At 37.0% G+C, this 20,570-nt stretch overlaps 1 long non-coding RNA gene and 1 gene segment (V, D, J or C); one reads left to right on the top strand and one right to left on the bottom strand.

Annotated features, from left to right (window-relative positions):
• The window catches only part of LOC141556155 (immunoglobulin lambda variable 9-49-like), a 1,090,947-nt gene that overhangs the window by 248,489 nt on the left and 821,888 nt on the right, over positions 1-20,570 (top strand).
• Positions 127-5,287, bottom strand: LOC141551555 (uncharacterized). Its single transcript, XR_012484900.1, has 3 exons — positions 5,181-5,287; positions 3,247-3,340; positions 127-321 (listed from the first exon to the last, which is right to left on the bottom strand). It is a non-coding gene; the product is annotated as an uncharacterized LOC141551555 (long non-coding RNA).

Genomic DNA, 20,570 nt, shown 5'->3' with positions numbered 1-20,570 from the left:
TTACCAACTAGCTGCACTCTAAATAAGGTAGAGTAACCAGACAGAGTAACCTATGATTAGAATAAAGAAGTTAACATTGAAAATGTGTCTGACCTTTTGGCCAAACTGATCCCACACTATGGCATTTGTACAAATTGTAAAATCTTGATTAAGTGGAGTATCTGGGATGAAGTCCCCCACATGCAGAAGAAGATCTGTCCCATCAAGAAAGCATACATAGTTTATAATGGCATATTGAGTTTCAGTGCGTCTATTCTCATCCACAAACACCTGGTCACCAGCTCTGTTCTTAAACTGTGTGTTCTTCAGGTAGGAGTTCAGCTGAAAGAGAAGTCAAAAGCTCATCACTAAGTGGTACTTGAAGGAAGGGCAACCTTTTAAGTTAGTATCAAATAATTTTCTCCTATATTCTAGATTTGGAAGATAAGATTAAAACCCCAAACAATCTACAGATCACCTGAAAGACATCCCTAAGAGGAAGACTTCTACCAGTTCCATAGCCAAATTTCAGAGGAGAAAGCACTGCAAGAATCCAGAAAACAAAACAATGCAAGTATAGTGGAGCCTCAGTCAGAATAACACAAGATTTCTCACTTCTCCCACTGAAGAATAAGAGAATGCTTGTAATATGATAATTTGGAGAACAAAGGAGTGTGATTACATCCTAGAATCACCTATCCAGTAAAACTGTTTTTCTTAATATTATGAATTTCAGTATATCTGCAATGTTAACTATCCACTGATAACATTCTAACAGTCTAACTTTTCTCTTTTATTTCAGCTCACAGTTTATCAAATCACTAAATGTAAAGACAAAATTACTTAGACCAACCTTACTTTAGGCACATTCTTTCCATAAATATGTCTCTTTATCTGTTTTTTTTTTAATGTTTTATTTTTCCTCAGTTAATTCAAAACAGTTTTACTGAACTAGAGATGTTTATCCTAAAAGAGAAAGGTATAGTGATGGTTTTTCAATGTCTAAAAGAATGACATATAGAAGAAAATTCCTACTACCTAACTCAGAAAACATAATGAGAAGCAAAGCCCAAATATTGAAGAGAAGTTATTCCTGAATATCAGGGCATATGCCTAGGGTTTCTGATGTTTGAGAGGCTGAGACTGTTAAGTCATTGATTTCAGAACTTTTGAGCTGAAACAAGGGTAAATCAGTTTGCTTGTTTGAGTTAATTCTATTAAAGATATGATGAATTCATTAAAGTAATGGGTCACTAAGCTATCTAATGCCAAGCAGCCTAAGTCAGAGAAATGGAGTGAGTTAAAACTTCCCTTATTGATAAATATTGGGAGCAAACCTATAAGTGACCATTTCATGTTTACCTCTGGTTCTCTAGAAAAATATTTTCAGGAATAAATAAAAAGAGAATCTATTTTTGCCGTCTTCAAAGATAAAGCACTAGTTTCTAAGACGCATTTACCTAATATAAGGAAACTATTACGGAATTTCAAAAGGGGATAGAATTAGGAAGGAGTATGTTTAGGTGGGAGAAACTATGCAAAGCACAGAAAAGACTGAGAGACCTTTCCTGAGAGACTGAGCAATTTCCCCCTCATGAGAAAGTCAAAAGATCTTTTTAAAAGAACTGAGGCGACATCAGCCTGTGGTGATATCTTGAGTGAAATTTATGAGATACTTTGATATCTGGAGAGAATAGGCTGAGGCAATGTTTATTTCCATACTCGTGGGAAACAGATCAACAAATCAAAAGATTAACATTAATGATTGGAGGTGATGTTATCCAGGATCTTATTGTTACAGATAAGTTACAGAACTATTTATTTGTATAATTTGTTATATTCTTAATAAAATGTATGATCAGTAGAATTTATGTTTCTCTAAGCTTAAGATTTCAGAGACCAATGAACAAGTTTATTTTTATAGGAAAAGTAATGTCTCCAGTTAATTTGTTAGCCAGGATGAGGGTTTAGAAATAATCAATTAATGAGAAATTGTGTGTGACTAATAATTTTTGAGGAAATATCACAAAATACCATTGATTGAGGTAACATAAGATAGTTTTGAATCCTTAGGAAAACTGAATGAGAATTAATGAAAAAATTATTACCTAAAAAGTAGAGAGCCTTTAAGGATTGGCCATTGGCCTGGTTGTCAATCAATGTAGGGTATATTATAATTTAACCATTTCCACCTAAGTTAATGCTGAACTACTTTTCTATAAGGATAATTGCCACAAAATGAATTAAGATGATTTTGAGGGAAATAGGTGACTTCATCTCTGTAGATAGACTAGTGAAGTTGTGAAAAAAAAATGGTTCTTGTTCAGGTACCTGAATGATACCTGAGATCCTGTACAATTCCAAGATTCTTTGAAAGGAACAGTAATTTTTAGCTTTCCATGAACTTGGACAATTATTGGCAATTATAAATACAATTTCTAAGAAATATACAATCAGAATTTTTTTAGAATTTGAAGTCTTCATTATCTGCCTTGTTCCACCCGTGCTGAATATATATCCTCACAAAATAGCTGAAATGTCACCCCTCTGTCAATATTACCTGCCATGCATGAGGTAATACAGATTCTTCATTTCTCATTGAACCTTTCTCAGATGTTCTCATCAGCATTTCATGGAGAGCCCAAGCCACAGCATAAATAGCATTGTAGATGTAACTCAAGCTAGACATGGTAATTTCAAAATGGTACTCAGGCAAAGTCTTCAAGAAAACATCTGAAAAATATAACTCTTGCCCTTGGATTTCTGGATGATCTGAGCACTTAGAAGATGATGGTCTAAGTAGTTTAAAAAAAAAGTTACTTGAGTTTTTAAAAGATTCAAATGTTTGTAAAGTAGTCTTAAATCCAGGTATTTCACGCGTCAAATATGAAAAGAAGAGAGTTGCATGGAATGTATAACCAAAATGATAGTACGGTCTCACATTAATGTCTGCATGAGATGTGGCAATCCATATCTTCTTTACTGGGTAATTAGATATCATTGGGGTTTCCAGAACAATTCCTGAATCTGTGTCAGTATGAATGACAATCACTTTAACTTCTGACATTAAGAATCTGGGCATGAAAGTCTCATAAGACTCCCTCTTTCTTCTGTCACTGAGAGGAATCTTCTCTGTGAAGGACATACAAACACTATTCTTTATCATTTCCTCTCTCATTTCCCTGAGGAATTCTTCACCTCTAATATCATCAAAGACCATCAGACCTATCCAGTTCCATTCAAAATATAGCAATAAACGGACAATACCTCGGTGAAGAGAAGAGGATTTGGGGGCCATCTGGTAGAAGGAAGGAAACTGGGCTTTGTCAGTAAGAGCTGGATCAAATGGACCATAGCTAATCTAAATGAGAAAAAGCAAACATGCATCAACAGATGCATGATTATGTTGTGAGAACTGTAGTAAAACATACATAGTCAAATTAGCATATTTGTTGATAGAAAAAAAATTTAATTTTAATGCAATTTATTCTAGGTGACATTTTCATCTCTTAAAAGCTCTCTCCCTCTCTCTGAGCCCTCAAAAAGACAATGAAGGCAGAATCTTGAGATTTTATTGTTAACTTTACAAAGGAAATGGCATATAGAATTACTTCTTTGTTTTATGTTTGGAGCAAATTTCAAGATTCAAACTGTTTTATATTATTGTGGGCGAATCAAAAGTTTTCTTTTATAAAAAAATACATGAATAGTATTGCGTGCTTTTTATTTCAGAAAAAATATAGTTCGTCTATAGATGTCATTCCTGGTTTTAACACCACATCAGAATTTCATGATTCTTTATACCTAACATTACTCTGCTCTACTGATAAGCCCTCACTAATTATAATCACAAAAAACTTAAAATATTTCTACTCACCAATAGGTATCAGAAGTCCGGTTTAACTACTTGATAATGATTGTCACAACACTTGGCAAGAATATTTGTTTCATCAATAAAAATGTTGATATTCATGGATAAAATAATAGAACTGATGCCAATTTATATTAACTATCGCTATGATTGTCCTATATTAAAGAATCAGATCTCTACCTACACCCCACAGTACAAAGGGATATGCCCTCACCAGAAGCAAACACATCTATCCTCTTCTGCCATGTTGTCCCAAATCAGGATCAAGGAAAAAGAATCCGAGAATGAAGCAGACTGCTTCTTCCCTAGACAAGACCTTATGCTACTATATTATCTGGCAAACAAAGATTCTAGATAAATATGATTACATGAATCCATGACTTGAACATATCACTCTGTTTACTAAATCCCAAGCTAGAGTTAATTCGTCTGATCATTAAGCTTAGAATTTTTTTCTCCAAGTATATGATTAGAACAATCTATAATTCCTGTGGTAATAGCACAGTAAAATCCCCCTTGCTCTTCCTCCAAGGCCCTTACATGTTAGATCTGGGGGCAGCTAGGTGGGGCAGTGGATAGAGCACCAGCCCTAAAGTCAGGAGGACCTGAGTTCAAATCTAGCCTCAGACACTTAACACTTCTTGACTATGTGACTTATCCCCAATTGCCTTAGCAAAACAAACAAACAAACAAACAAAAAATGTTGAATCTGCATCTGTGCACGCAATAGGGATAAATATTGTTGAGTGAAGGAGTGAAAGTTTTAAAATAAGTAGTGTGGACAAATAAAGAGAGGCTTCCAGTTTTTTCTTTCTTTCTTTCTTTCTTTTTTTCATTCCATATTCAAAATAGACCTTCATTACATTTAAATAGTCAGTTATCTGCCTGACCAAAAAGTCTCTTTCCAATTTTTGAAAGGTGAAGTGCTTTCTAAAATGTATTTTGTTACATCACATGTATCTGCCTTATTTCTGTGCTCATTAATAAACTTAGTGCCCCATTTGATAACAATGTCAGGAATTTTCTCCAGTTTCTGTACATTCTTAAAAGTAGCTATGGACATATATTTCAACATGTATAACATTTTGCTTGTTATCTAAGTGAGGGGGTGGGGAGAAGGAGGAGAAAATTTGGCACACAAGATTATGAGAGGATCAATGTTGAAAAATTATCCCTGCATATGCTTTGAAAATAAAAAGTTTTAAAAATAAAAAGTAGTTACGGAGTTATTAGGAGAGCATTGTGAACATGCTTACCATGACTCCCCAAAACTATGACTATGACTACAAGTAATAGGAGCAAAGAAACTCTTAAGTTTAAGAATATTCACCTGTGGAAAGTGGTAGAGGTCTAGCAGGGTCCCCATCTGAACAGAAAGAGATGATGTGGCTCCTCCAATGACAGCCAAATTCTTGTTCTGTGCTCTGCAGTTGTAATTAGGGATGAGCTGGTCCACCCCAGACAGCCACTGAAGGGAGCTCTCTAAGGTCCTTTCATCACTGGAATAAGTATTGTAGATGTGTATTCCCAGGGAAATGTTGGGCAATAGATTGGAATCCTTATTAATCTCATCTACAGTGAATGGTACAATTAGGATTTGCAAGGAATTTTTGAAGAGCATCCTGGGGAGTAAGGGACAATGACATAGAACATTAATAAAACCTTCAAATATAACACTTTTCAAAAGAATGATTTTCCCCAGCCATGTGAGTCAAAACTAAGGACTCCAAGAGTTCTTCTCTCATTCCATTTGTATTAAAAGATAGCCTCCACCCATGTGCCTTGTTGCTATATTCTTCCTTTCTTATTATTCCTTAAATGGTGAGAACTATTGGCTTTATATCCTCCTACTCTGACTGCCTCAGTCACTCACTCATTCCACTGGAGGATCTGGATGGTTGTTGACCCTAGAAGGCTTAGAGTATAATATAAGCAAGAATAGATAAAAAAGGAATGGTAATTTAAGGTGGCAAGAGATGAAGGTAAATGTAATTGAGATCTAAAGAGCCAGCATAGTAAAGCCCCATCTCCCTGAAGAAAAAAGAGAAAGCTTCATAGAGGATATCATGAGCCATAAAAACTGAGGATGATTTTCACAAAGGAGTATTTGAGAAAGAAGTCATTTCACAAGAAGAAAAGTAAACAAATAAATTCACATGAATCTGGGAATAGGGGGTACCACATATTTAAAAGGCCACTATCTTAGTCTGGTACTATCTACTATTTCCACTGAATTGTGAGGGCCTCATTCAGCTTCTCTCTCTCCTAATTTCTTCCTTTACTCACAGAGACTGAGAAGAGTAGAAAACCAAAGTCATTTCAAAGATTGTAACTTAGGACCAGATCTTCAACCAGTTGGCCAGTAGCAAAGAACAAATAGCTATATCATTCTAGGCAATGTTTTATGATATAACTAACTTAGTTATATCTTCCCCAATGATTACCACCTCTTCCAAATCTGGGCCTGTTTTAATGGAAGCAAAAAGTAGGCAAGACATAATGCTGTTTTTCCTCCCTCATTTACATTCAATTTCCATTAAATTATCATCAGTGTGGACAATAGTAGAGTCCTTGCCTTCACCATGGAGTGCAATTTTTAATTTTTTTGCTGAGACAATTGGCATTAAGTGACTTGCCCAGGGTCACACAGCTAGGAAGTGTTAAATGTCTGACACCAGATTTGATCTCAGGTCCTGCTGACTCCAGGGCTGGTGTTCTATGCACAGCACCACCCATGGAGTGCAATTCTTGAGACAAAATTCACATATCACTGAAAGCTTATAAGGACGTTTGATGTACAATAGATTTTTTATTTAATGTTTCACCAATGGATGATAGAAACTTCTTTCTCCTCCATGCAAAACTTCCAATTCTGCCTAGTTGCTGAACAAGATATAGAATAAGAAATATATTAAAGCAATAAAAAGCTAGTGATTAAAATGATTAACGGTTATGTCTTTTAGACAAAACTATAGATATTTATTTATAATATGAAGATTTATAATGTGAATATTAAATTAATTCATAGAAACTTCAGTTATAAGTAAAAAGAAAAGTATAAATGAAACAAAAAAATCCATGGGAGGTAAAAAATGACATAAAGAAAGCCTAATACACAGAAGCATTTGGCTATAGCAAGATACAGAAAAGATCAGAATTATATGCCAAAGAAGCATTCGATGCATATCCTAGACTATCTTTCACAAGCAGAAAACAGTAAATAGCCAACCTGTTTTCCCTCAGATTTGACAAAGGGAAAGATTGAGGAATCAGTGTCCCAGACTGAATTCTCTTTTTACAGAGCAGACTAACAAAGGCTATTGGCTTTGTGAATATTGTATTGCTACACATCCAGTCCTGCTTTGTAAACAGGTGTTTCTGCAAAGGAAATTGATGGTAAAAATGTGCAAAATTAATGCTTAACCATCGATATAAATGTCAGTACACCCTGTAAAAGTTCCTGAAAGTAATTCTATGTTTATTTCTCTTGGATTCAGTAAAGGTTACCCGTTCAGTAAAGATTACCTAGAGAAATTAAAATAAGGCTCTCTCATATCACTACAGAAAGTAGAATTTTCCAGACAACACTGAGTGGTGGCAGGCATTCCATAAATACATTTGCAAGTCTCAATACTTGCTACAACACCATCCTGGGCATATTTCTCTCTTCCAAATAAACTCAAAGTTCCTAAACCCTTAATTTCCAGTTCTATATTATCTGGCTTAGTCATTACTGTTGAGACTCCGTAGCCTAGGATTACACAGAAGAGGGTAAAAATCTAAGAGTATACTGATGGATGCTGTGAGAGTAATAAAAAATCTTGAATAAAAAAGGGGTTCCCATGACTCCCAAAGACATGTCCTGATTTGTTATCAGACATTCAAATGTAGAGAGGAATTATAGGAGCTTTCATTCCTGTGAATGGGACAGATTACTCTTTGGTTGGTATAAACACATTCAAAAGCAAAAACTCTGCCCAAGGATGGAAAAAAGGTTCAGGACTCAAGTATTTCTGCTACTTCAGGCCATTAAACTAATTCCAGGGAGCATATACTCTGTAAAGACTTTTATTTCTTTCAAATATCTACATGAAGTCAGGATGACAGAAAAGAAAGGGTGATAAAAGATTGTCCTGCTCAGGACAGGAAATCTGGCTATGGGCTTTTTGAAGGGGAGTGGGAAGGGGAAAGTAGAGAAGCAATATTTTCTCTCTTCAACTTTGAAAGTTAATTAGATATCGAGAAAACTGTCAAGAATATAAAAATATCAAAAGACTAGAAGAGGGGAAAATTCCCATCAACATATAGAATATGGGCTTGCCCTTTTGCTAAACTATGAGGACTTCTCTTTAACTATCCCAGTAAAAATTTGCCCAAGTAGACAGACACTTACTTATAAGTCTTACAACGTTTGTTAGGAGGACTTTGAAACAATTCTCTTCCTATTATCCCATTCATGTCACCTAAGTACAAGGGCAAAAATATCCCTAACTCCAGGTCTCCATTGTTGGAAAAAAGGGGGTTAAGTTGCTCAAAGCAAATCTGCTCCAAACCTGGAAGCTGCAGCAGTAGAGATACAATACTGGAAGAAAGGAATTGAGAAATGCTTTTCATAATGTAGGACCACATATCTCTGAACACTGACGAAATTGGACACTCATGCTACTGCAAAATCAGCTGCTTGATTATACACAGATGAAGAAATTTTCAGCATCAGACATAACCTGTCTTGCTGTAGATGCCCAAACTATTTTCTACAGGTCATACCTGAGAAAACACAATAAAACATTACTCTGGTCCATGTCCAGGACAAGGACAATAGTACAAGATGAGTAAACATTTTATACTTTCACCAGCTTTTAGACTGTCTCCCAGAACATTTATTTTTAGACACTAATGAGGAATACTCCTCTCAATCCATACTCCACAGAGAAGTCTCTATCTAAGAACTCTGGGGACCAAAATGCCTGGAGCATCTCTAGCTGAAACTCTGTTTCCAAGGGAAAAACATATGTGCAAAATTGTACTTTGACTTCTCTCTCCTTTGTACCAAGCTAAGCTAAAATATAGAAGTGCTTTTTAAGAAATTAATTTCTATGTTCTGACTTACTATGATGACTAAACCTCATGAAAAATTATCTTGTAGGTCACTGGATTTGATAAAACCTTCAGAGATGACAATTTGTTTAAAAATCTATAAAATTTCTGGCCATTTCCCTGCACAGGGCCCATGTAAGCCTGGTCTTTTGCTCAGGACTCAATATAATCTATTTTGAAGAGCTGTTACAGTATGTATAATGCTCACAGATTTCCTCTCCTGTTTTACCCTTACTACATTCACAGGATTACGTGTCACTTAGAGTAAGTCACTCAGAGGTGTATGATAGATTTCCACTCTCCATTGACTAGGTTAAAGACAAATTGAGACTCATTTTCCCGACCTGAGAAAGCTAAAATGACAGGATCTGCAGATATATATCTGCACTTTGAATAACAGGAGTAAAGAACATGAGCTCCTAGAAATATTGGAGGCAAACTGTTGTTAGATCTTTACTTCATGGATGAAGAAATGATGCCTATGAATTTAAAATAACTTGCCTTCATTTATACAATGTGAAGCAGAACAATTCTGGGTTTTTCACTCTAAAGCCAATTTACTTCCTATTATATTATATTTATTATTATTATTAGATATTAATTATATTATATTATATTAATATTATTATTATATTACTGTATTTCCTAGAAAATTTCATATAGTTCATATAATGAGAAACCAACGGGATATATATATATATATATATATATATATATATATATATATATATATATATATATAAAGGACCATTTACAAGTAATTTGCCTTCATAGATCCCAAAAGTTACAAGGTATATTTGAAGTTACTAAGCAGAAAGTTTCAGAAATGTAACTGAGCATTTTAGGATATGAGTTAAATTCAGCAAAGAAGATGTATACAAATTTTAGGATTGGCTGAAGGAGATTCATAACTCAATGTAGCCATTGATCATGGGCATCTTATGTGACCTGGGAAAGGCAGAATAGACATAGTGGGATGGATGAATTAATGTATCAAAATTATTATTTTATTCACTATGTTACATAATTATCACACAAATGCCAAAAATGATAATTTTCACTCCTCAGAAACTTATGTTCTAAAAGGAGCAGAAAACATTTCTAGATTAGTGATGGTCAGGGAAGTAGAACTTTATATAAAATGTTGATGGGGTGGTGAGTAGAGACATAGGGGCCTAGACTGATACTTCTACCTAGAAGAATTGACAGAGGTGTCATTGATTATATTTTCAGAACTTAAAAGTAAGCTAAATAAACATGACTAGAAAGTAAAGTGAAGCATGGCTGGTAGTGAGCCCAAACACAATGGAAGTCTAAGGCCATCTCCACTTAGCAGAACACATGATATAATGCTGTAGTTAGAGAAACTTAGAGAATCAACCAAAAATCTACTAGAAACAATGAAAAATGTTAACAAAGTTGAAAGACATAAATGAACCCACATACACAATCAACATTTCCATAAGTGCCCAATAAAGTAGAAAAGCAAGAAATAGAAATCCCATCTAAAATAATTGTAGATGGGGCAGCTAGGTGGCACAGTGGATAGAGCACCAGAACTGAATTCAGCAGGAGCCAAGTTCAAATCTGGTCTCAGACACTTAACCCTTCCTAGCTGTGTGACCCTCAGCAAGTCACTTAACCCAGCCTCAGGGGAAAAAATAAAATAAAATAAAATAATTATAGACAATATGAAATATTTAAAAGTTTACCTGCCAAGTAAAAAAGGAACTATATGAACAATATTATACAAAAAAAAATTTTTTACTCAAATAAAGTTAGATCTAAACATTTTGGAAAATATCAATTACTCATAGATTGGCAAAGCTAATATAAAGATGACAATTCTACCCAAATTAATCTATTTATTCAGTACCATATAAACAAAACAGACAAAAATGACTTTATAGAGCTAGAAAACATAATAACCAAATGCAAGAGTCCAGTCTACCTCCTCTGAAGGGCTCAGAATAAGTCCTTAAAGGCGAAAGTCTGGGCTAGCTCTTCTGAAGGGCTCAGAATAAGTCCTTGTCAGGACAAGCAAAAGTCCTTGCCCCATATTGGGCGCCAATATGTAATGTTCTTGAATTGTGAGGGTCTGTCTGCTCAGTTATAATCCTTCTCTGGGAAGAGATCTGTAAAATCTTTTCCTTTGTGCCCAGGTTTCTTGGGAGCTCTGAATCTCCTCCAGCTCTTGTCCTTTCTCAAATCAGACTGGTCTCCTTTCAGTCTGCCTGGCGTCAAAACTCTATCCCAGAGTTGATTCTCTCAGACCCAATGCTGCCCTTCTTTTAGCCTCCCAGAGAATAGGCAGGTAAGAACTCAGTCGGGTGTGGGGAAATACTTCCACCAATGAACTTGCTCCTCTTAGAATTCCTAAGGTGTAAACTCCCTTTAAAGGCCTGAACCAAAGGTCTGAGCCAGAGAACTGTCAAGTCAACTTGAGTTCTCACCTTGTAATTGTCCAGACAAAATGAATTCTCACCTTGTCACTGTCCAGACAACCTGAGTTCTCATCTGGTAATCCTAACAACCAAATTCTTCTGGAAGAAAAAAAGATCAAGAATATCAAAGGCATTAAGGGGGAAAATTTAAAGGAATGTGGCCTAACTGAATAATCCCTAAAAGTATATTTAAAATTGACAGTCATAAAAAGTAATTGGTAATGACTCAGAAGTAGATGAAAAAACTAAAAACATTTCTAGTCATATGAAAAAAAATACTCTAAATCAGGATTGTTAGAGAAATACAAATTAAAACTGGTCTGAGGAACCACTTCACACCTATCTGATTGGCCTAGATGACAGGAAAAGAAAACTCAGACACCAATATATTGTTGGTGTTGTTATGAAATTATCCAACCAGTCTAGAGAGCAATTAGGAACTATGTCCATATATCTATAAAACTGTGCATACCATTTCATCAGGCAGTATCACTATTGGGTCATAAAGATTATAAAAGAAGGAAAAGGACTTACATGTGTAGAAACGTTGGTAGCAGCACCTTTTGTATTGGCAAAGAACTGGAAATGAAGGGGATACCCAGAATGCCTGAATAAGTTAGGTATATGAAAGTAACAGAAAATTATCACTCCATAATAAATCGTGAGCACCAATTTCGGCAAATCCATGAAAGAATTATGTGAAGTGAACAGAACCAAGAGAATATTGTGCACAGTAAGAACAAGATTATGTGATGATCAGCTGTGATCAACTTACCTATTCTATATGATGTCATGAATCAAGGCAATTCCAATAATTGGAAAATGCCAACTGACTTTCATATAAAAAACTAGGGAGACTGGTATGGATCAAAGCATAGTATTTTCACCTAGTTTTTGGTAGTAGTTGATTTGGGGTTTTTTTGTTTTGTTTTGTTTTGTTTTCTTTCTTGTGGTTTTCCCCTTCTGTCTGATTTTTCTTGTACTACACATGTAGGGAATCCTAGTGAGGAATCCCAGTGACTCTCAGGCATGCCTTTGAGTAAATTTGTTTGCTGAGAACTTTGAAATGCATTCTTAACTATCTGATAAGTCTTAGGAAGCATTAGAAGCATTTGGCCATATTCTTGAAAACTTTATTAACAAATATCCTTTATGGCAGACCTATGTTAACACCAGAAACCTGGCCAATTCCTGTACTAAATACAATCTTCCTCCAGGAATAAACAAGTATTCTTTTTGATGAAAGTCTTGTGATAGAACTATATCTAAGTGGGACTATTCTATCTCCAGGGTCATATATCAAATAAGAATATCTAGCATAGTCCCTTCTTTGTTCTCAGTCTATGAAAATTCCTTAGTAGAAAAGGACTTTGAGAACTCAGTTAGGATGTTTGGTGGCCCTTTCCTAAGAGCCTCCCACCTGAGACTCTGAATAGCCATGACATGAGTTCTCCCAGATAAAAGAATTCAGATGTTGGTGCTTCCTCATAGTGGTAATGATGTGTGTTGTATGTCATCTGTTTGTTTCTTATATTGTTTTGAGGATCATTGTGTTTGTTAATGGTGCGTTATTTTTATGCTGTAAGTTTCCTCTTTTCTTATATATTCATTAAATCAAGGCAGTAATAAGCTTGTACCTATACTCTTTAAGACTATGCCTGTTGCAGACATGGTACTGATACCTAAACCAGGTAAGCTGAAAACAGAGAAAGAAAATTATAGACCAATCTCCCTAATGAATATTGATGCTTGTAAGGGCCCTTTAAATGGGCGGACACAGTGCATCAGGAGATTGAGGCCCAGAAGTAATTTCTGTGGATATTAGGACTGCCCTTGGGCGGGATCCTGGCCATATTGAGATAGCTTCGTAATGGGTGACTCTCTCGCTGATTGGCTGTGTGTGTGACCTCACAGGCCCTATATAAGCTCACTGCAGGCAGCAACCGCCCTCTTTAACCTCCTGCTGTTCACCCTGGCTCCCTAGCTGGGTGGCCAAGCCAAGATGGATAGCCGAAAGAGGTAAGGATTTTGGTAGTGAACACATGGGTCTTCTGACCAGGTGTTCACTCGGGAACCAACAAGTCAGGGCATCAGCTAGGGCATTATGTGAGTAGGTATAATAAAGGCTTTTAAGATTACACGTGGCTGTTCTTGAGTGCGCTACCGGTTATTAAGCTATAGATTCAAGAGATTGTGACCAGAGACCTTAGAAGGCCTCAGAGGAGGCGAGCCGGGTAGAGCTCACACTGCAAAGGACAGTGGTCAAAGGTACTCTGGTGGGTCTAGGACAGACTAGTAATTGTAACTGCCAGGAGAGCACGTTACAGATGCTAAAATCTTAAATAAAATATTAGCAAAAAGATTACAGAAAATCGTCCCCTGGATAATACACCATGACCAAGTATGCAGGGCTAGTTCAATATTAGGAAAACTATTAGCAAAATGGACCATAACAATGACCACATTAACAAAAACCATATGATCATCTCAATAGATGCAGAAAAAGCATTTGATAAAATCCTACATCCATTCCCAATAAAAACATTAGAGAGGATAGGAATAAATGGACTTTTCCTTAAAATAGTCAGGAGCATCTATTTAAAACCATCAGTAAGCATCATATGTATGCCTTAGAAATTTGCTCATACACTGTTATGGGATAATCAATTCTGAATTCTCTCCATACTGACTAGTTGGTCAAAGGTGAATTGTGTGCTAACTTCTGTTTCCATATTGCATCAAACTTGAATTCTACATAATTCATGAAACTCTGAAAGCCACAACAAGTTTTGTCCAGGTTCTAAACATGTCCTAGCTATGGATTTCCAATCATTTGGGGTTCATAAGACAAAATATCTAGTAATATTTTAACATAAGAGGATATGGCCCCATAAAAGGGTACAACCTTTTTTCAAATCCTTTTATTATTTTATTCAAATCAAAAGGAGTATATCTTCTCTTTTTTTGACCTAAAAAGTCGTCGTTGCCCCATGTTGGGCACCAAAATGTAATGTTCTGTTGCATCTTTTTCTGTTCAGAATCTCTCCAGCCAGCTTCAGTCTCTAGTTCCCTTGAATCCAAAGCCTCCAGTCAGCATGAAGGTAGAATCTCGAATCCCCTTCTTTCTGAATCCTGGCTCCATTTATCCCCCCAGAGAATGGGCTTGTGTGTGTTCCAAAGGTGTAAACTCCTTTAAGAAGTCTAAAGTTGTAAATTCCTTTTAAAGGTATAAGCTTCTTTAAAGGTTTGAACTAACGGTGTGAACTCTGAGCTAGAGAATTGTTAAGTATCAATTGAATTAGACAACTGAGTTAGCACCTAGTAATCCTAACAATTAACCATGAAAAATAACTTGTTTGACTTATAGAGGTCCCAATGAAGGGATACATTTACAGATAATCTACAATTTTGTTAAGAAGGAACAATTTCTAATGATTGGCATTTACATCAGGAATGTTGAGCTGATTTTAATTTACTATTAAATTTTAATTTACTATTAAAATTGGGTGAGACAATCACTATTAAATGATATTGCTAGATAATGAATTTGTTTATTTTAAGCACAAAATCTTAGAAATCTGTATGCAAATATAGAAACATTACTATTGTTAAATTAAATCTATATTTGATTTGATTTAGAGTTAAAAAAATAGTTTGTTAAAACAAAGTTCTGGTAACTTACCTTTTTTTATTAAAGCTTTTTATTTTTCAAAACATATGCATGGACAATTCTTCAACATTAGCCCTTGAAAAACCTTATGTTCCAACCCCCCCCCCATTTCCCCACACTCTCCCCTAGATGGCAAGTAGTCCAATATATGTTAAACATGATAGAAATATATGTTAAACCCAATATATGCATACATATTTATACAATTATTGTGCTGCACAAGAAAAATGAAATAAAACCCATAAAAAATAAAAGAGAAGCAAAATAAAATGCAAACAACAAAAAAGTGACAATGCTATGTTGTGAACCACATTCATTTCCCACAGTCCTCTAAAGGTTTAGATGGCTTTCTTCATCACTGAACAATAGGAACTGGTTTGAATCATTTCATTGTTGAAGAGAACCATATCCATCAGAATTGATCATCATAAAATCTTGTTGTTGCCATGTATAATGATCACCTGATTCTGCTCATCTCATTCAGCATCAGTTCATGTAAGTCATGTAAGACCTCTCTGAAATCATCCTGTTGATAATTTCTTACATAACAATAGCATTCAATAACATTCATAAGCCATAATTTATTAAACCATTCTCCAATTGATGGGCATCCATTCCGTTTCCAGTTTCTTGCCACAACAAAAAGGGCTGCTATAAACACTTTTGCACATATAGGTCCCTTTCTCTCATTTAAGATTTCTTTGGGATATAACCCCAGTAGAAACACTGCTAGAACAAAGGATATGCACAATTTTACATCTTTTTGTCATACCTAGTTTTTCTAATGTTCTATTTACTTTTTAAATTTATTTCTTGTTTGTTTTGTGGTTTGATTTGTCTAAATCTGAGAGTGCAAGGTTGAGATCTCCCACTATTATAGTTTTACTGTCTATTTCTTCTTGCAACTCTCTTAACTTTTCCTTTAGAAAGTTAGATGCTATACCACTTGGTGCATATATGTTTAGTATTGATATGGCTTCATTATTTATGCTACCTTTCAGCAGGATATAGTTTCCTTCCTTATCTCTTTTAATTAGATCAACTTCTGCTTTTGCTTGATCTGAGATAAGGATAGCTACTCCTGCTTTTTTGGCTTTACCTGAAGCATAATAGATTCTGCTCCAACCTTTTACCTTTACTCTATATGTATCTCCCTGCTTTAAGTGTGTTTCCTGTAAACAACATTTTGTAGGGTTCTGATTTTTGATCCAGTCTGCTATCCGTCTCCGTCTGATGGGAGCGTTCATCCAATTCACATTTACAGTTAAAATTACTAATTCTGTATTTCCTGCCATCATATTATCCCCAGATTATGCTTTTTCCCTTGACCCCCCTGAACGCCTTCCCCAATATTTAATTTATAGACCCCCCTTGTGATGCACAGCCCTCCCTTTTTTTTTTTAGTATCCCTCCCCCCTCCCTCCACGTCCCTTCCCTTATTCTCCTTTTCCTTTTCCCTTTTCCTCTCCCCCCTTTTAATGAGGTGAGAGAGAATTCTCTGAAAAACAAATATGACAATTATTTACTCTTTGAGCCTCTTCTAATGAGAGTAAGATTTACACAATGATTCTCCCCCTCTCTAAATTCCCTCAGATACAGTGTATTTTCTATGCCTCTTCCTGGGATGTAGTTTCCCTCTTTTTATCACACCCTCCCCTTTTTCTGATACTACCCCCTTCCCTTTACTACACCCCCTCCTTTTTTTTTTCTTTTATATCAGTGAAATCAAATTATCCATGCGTACTTTCTATATACCCACAACAGAGATATAGTTCTCAAGGGTTCTGTGTACCTTTTTCTGTTTCTCTTCAGTCTTGTGGATGTAGATCAAATTTTTTGTTTAAGTCTGGTTTTTTTCTTAGAAACATATGGAATTCCTCTATTTCATTGAATGACCATCTTCTTCCATGGAAAAAGATGCTAAACTTAGCTGGGTAGTTTATTCTTGGTTGCAATCCTTGATCTTTTGCCTTTCGGAATATCAGGTTCCAGGCCCTTCTATCTTTTAATGTGGAGGCAGCCAGATCTTGTGTGACCCTTATTGTGGCACCTTGGTATTTAAATTGTTTTTTTCTAGCTGCTTGCAGGATTTTCTCCTTTGTGTGGCAATTCTGCAGCTTAGCCACAATATTCCGTGGTGTTCTTTTTTTAGGGTCTATTTCAGAAGGAGTTTGATGAATTCTTTCAACATCTACTTTCCCCTCTGTTTCTATTATCTCTGGACAGTTCTCTGTAAAGGGCTAGAACTGAGCAATGCACTTGGATGGTGAAGCACGTGAGACTAATTGCCAATTGGACGGTTCCCTATTAACTTGTTTAAGGTTGACCCTCCCCAGCTGTTCTGTGCTGACTTGATTGGTGGGACAAAGAGGGGGAAGTGACGTGTGTGGGAGGAGCAAGAAAAACTTGGGTGGTGGAACTCACGCTCACTTGCACTCGTGACCGGGCGTTGGAGGCGAAGGTAAAGATCTAGAATAAAGACGTTTAGTGATCGTGACTCTTGCTGATTTCTGGAAAGATAGAGTTCCAGCATTTGGCGTCCAACGTGTGGCTGGCACCCTACTTCCACCGAAGTCCTCCTGTGACCAGGAGATTAGGTGAGTATTCTAATAGAAATAAGGAACTTACCTTGTTAAGGACTAAATCAGCAATCTCTAGTAACTGAGATGGGGCAGATGTTAGGTAAATCCTGGGCCTCAGCTGACCCTGCTCCAACCCCAGCCCCTGCCTCATCTAGCAATGCTATAGAGGATATAATTAAGATAATTGATGAGAAAAGTTTACTTGTTCCCATCCCACAAATGAATAATCTCATACACTCATTGATTCGCACGTCCCCTTGGTTCTTAAATGAAGAAAAACTACGTATAGATAAATGGAAGCTAGTGGGACTTGAAATGAAAGAATTTTACTCAAAAAATGGGAATTGTCAAATTTTCCCAGAGGTATTTTACCTATACAACTTGATTCTATTAGACTTAAGCTATCAAGCAGAGTTTAGAAGAAGGAAGAGTTCTAAAAAGGCTCAGAGAAGGAAGCGTGAGGAACAAAAGATAGAAGATAGGCAAACTCAGGACATTGCCAGAGGGCAAGGGGATTTGAATGAGGAATCTGAGGGTGTAGACTCTGATTGTCCTGAAGAAATTTCAACCCCACCTAGAGAGCAGATTATTGATCAGCCCACATCCACTCCACCTTCAGGGACGGAGGGAGGAGGAGTAGTGGGAGGGGCGGTGACCTCATCAGCGCCCCCCCCTCCTCCCACACAGAGCCCCCCCTCCCAACAACTGCCCACTCCTGTAACTAGATTAGAAAGAGGGCTTATTGAAGCAATTGAAAATGGAAAAGAAGTAGATAATGATTTCAAACTTCAAATTTTTCCCGTGATTCAACAGCGTAATTCTGCAGGTCAAGAGAGTAGAAGATATGCTCCTTTTAATATGGATGTCCTTAAAAACCTGAAAAAATCTTGCACTGTCTTTGGGGCTACATCAGATTATGTTAAAATGTTAATACACAATTTGGCTTATGAAACCTTAACCCCTAGTGACTGGAAAGTCATTGCAAAAGTGTGCTTAGAACCTGGACAAAATTTGTTGTGGCTTTCTGAATTTACTGAGCTCTGTAGGATTCAAGCCCAACAAAATAGTCAAAATGCAGCTAATACTTCCATCACCTATGACCTACTAATGGGTATAGGTTCTTATGCAGACGCTTTGGTACAGATTAATTACTCCATAACAGCATTTGAGCAAATTTCTGCTGCTGCTATCAAAGCATGGGCTTCTCTCCCCAGTAAAAACTACAAGGGTGAGACCTACACAAAAATTGTACAGGGACCAAATGAACCTTTTGCTGATTTTGTGGCACGTTTGCAGACAGCTGTCATACAGGCAAATGGTGAAAATGAAGTAACAGACACTTTGGTGAGGCAACTTGCTAGAGACAATGCCAATGAGGTTTGTAGAAGGATTATACTAGGACTACGTAAGGATGCTCCTTTAGAGGAGATCATAAGACGCTGTGCCGCAATGGGCACAAATACCTTTTATAGCCAGGCTATGGTGCAGACTTCCCAAGATCCCAACATGGGGAGACAGGATCCCTTTTGGCAAGGGGTTTCCCGAGAGACTCGTCAATGCTTTCAATGCGGTAAAGTAGGCCATTTGAAAGCTCAATGTTGGCACAGAGACAGAGTGAGAAGACAGGCTGGGAGAACAAGACCCAAAACCCCATGTCCAAAATGCAACAGAGGACTCCATTGGGCCTCAGAGTGTAGAATGATTCAGGGAAACGGGATGAGGGGCCCAGCTCCAGGGCCCCAAGCAAAAAACACTTGGGGCATGATGGCAGCCGATGCCACACCCAGAGAATGCCTCCAAGTCCAATACCCAGACATGACCAATCAGCCAGGAAGCCATCTGAGGGGAGAAAGGGATTACACAATCAGTCAGCCAGGAAGCAACATGATGGGAGAAAGGGACTACAATTAGGGAGGATAGAGTTGTATGCAGCTGGGACAATTGAGATACCCCCTGGAGAGGTGAAATCTGTTCCTCTCCAACCTATGGATCCCTTGCCTCCAGGCACAGTAGGCTTGACCATTTCACCTCCTGAGAGTACTTACAAGACAGTGTTCATTCATACACTGATGTGGGAAACTGGGGAATGTGTAGATAATATCCCAGTCACTAACACAGGGAGACAATGTGTGACTTATCAACCAGGGGAAGTAGTAGCATCGGGTTTATTGATACAGACTCCTAATAAGCAACCTGGTGACAGTCACCCATGTTCGGACTCCAAGCAGAAAAACCCAGGAATATACTGGACAGCAGCTGTGACAGCTGACCGACCTATGCTCACCATCTATATAAATGGCATAGCATTAGAAGGACTGGTGGACACAGGTGCAGATCGCACAGTCATTAGAGGTGCCAACTGGCCCAGTCACTGGCCAAAGACTAAGGCAGACACCTACATGTCTGGGGTAGGAGGATCAATAGCAGCTGAAGTTAGTGCTACCCCTTTAAGATGGGTATTTGAAGGTGAAACAGGAGTTTTTACTCCTTTTATAGTTGAAAAAATCCCCATCAATCTGTGGGGAAGAGACATTTTACAACAATTAGGGTTAAAAATGAGTACTTCGGTTTTTTAGGCAGGGCTGCTGTTGAAGGCCTGCCAACACTTTCACCTGTTCCTATCCAGTGGAAAACTGATACACCAGTGTGGATAGAACAGTGGCCCTTAGATAACAATAAAATTCAGGCCTTAATAGATATAGTACAGGAACAACTTGATCAAGGACACTTACAACCTTCTCTAAGTCCTTGGAATTCCCCAGTATTTGTTGTAAAAAAGAAATCTGGAAAATGGAGGATGTTGACTGATTTAAGAAAGGTAAATGAACAGATGGAAACTATGGGAACTCTTCAACCTGGACTTCCATCTCCTACTCAGTTGCCAAGAGAATGGCCTCTGTGGGTTATAGACATTAAGGATTGTTTCT

Source organism: Sminthopsis crassicaudata, chromosome 1 (genome assembly GCF_048593235.1).
Source record: "Sminthopsis crassicaudata isolate SCR6 chromosome 1, ASM4859323v1, whole genome shotgun sequence".
In the NCBI taxonomy this organism is placed as follows: domain Eukaryota; kingdom Metazoa; phylum Chordata; class Mammalia; order Dasyuromorphia; family Dasyuridae; genus Sminthopsis; species Sminthopsis crassicaudata.
The sequence above is the reverse complement of the archived record's forward strand: the minus strand, read 5'-3'. Positions and strand labels throughout refer to the sequence as shown.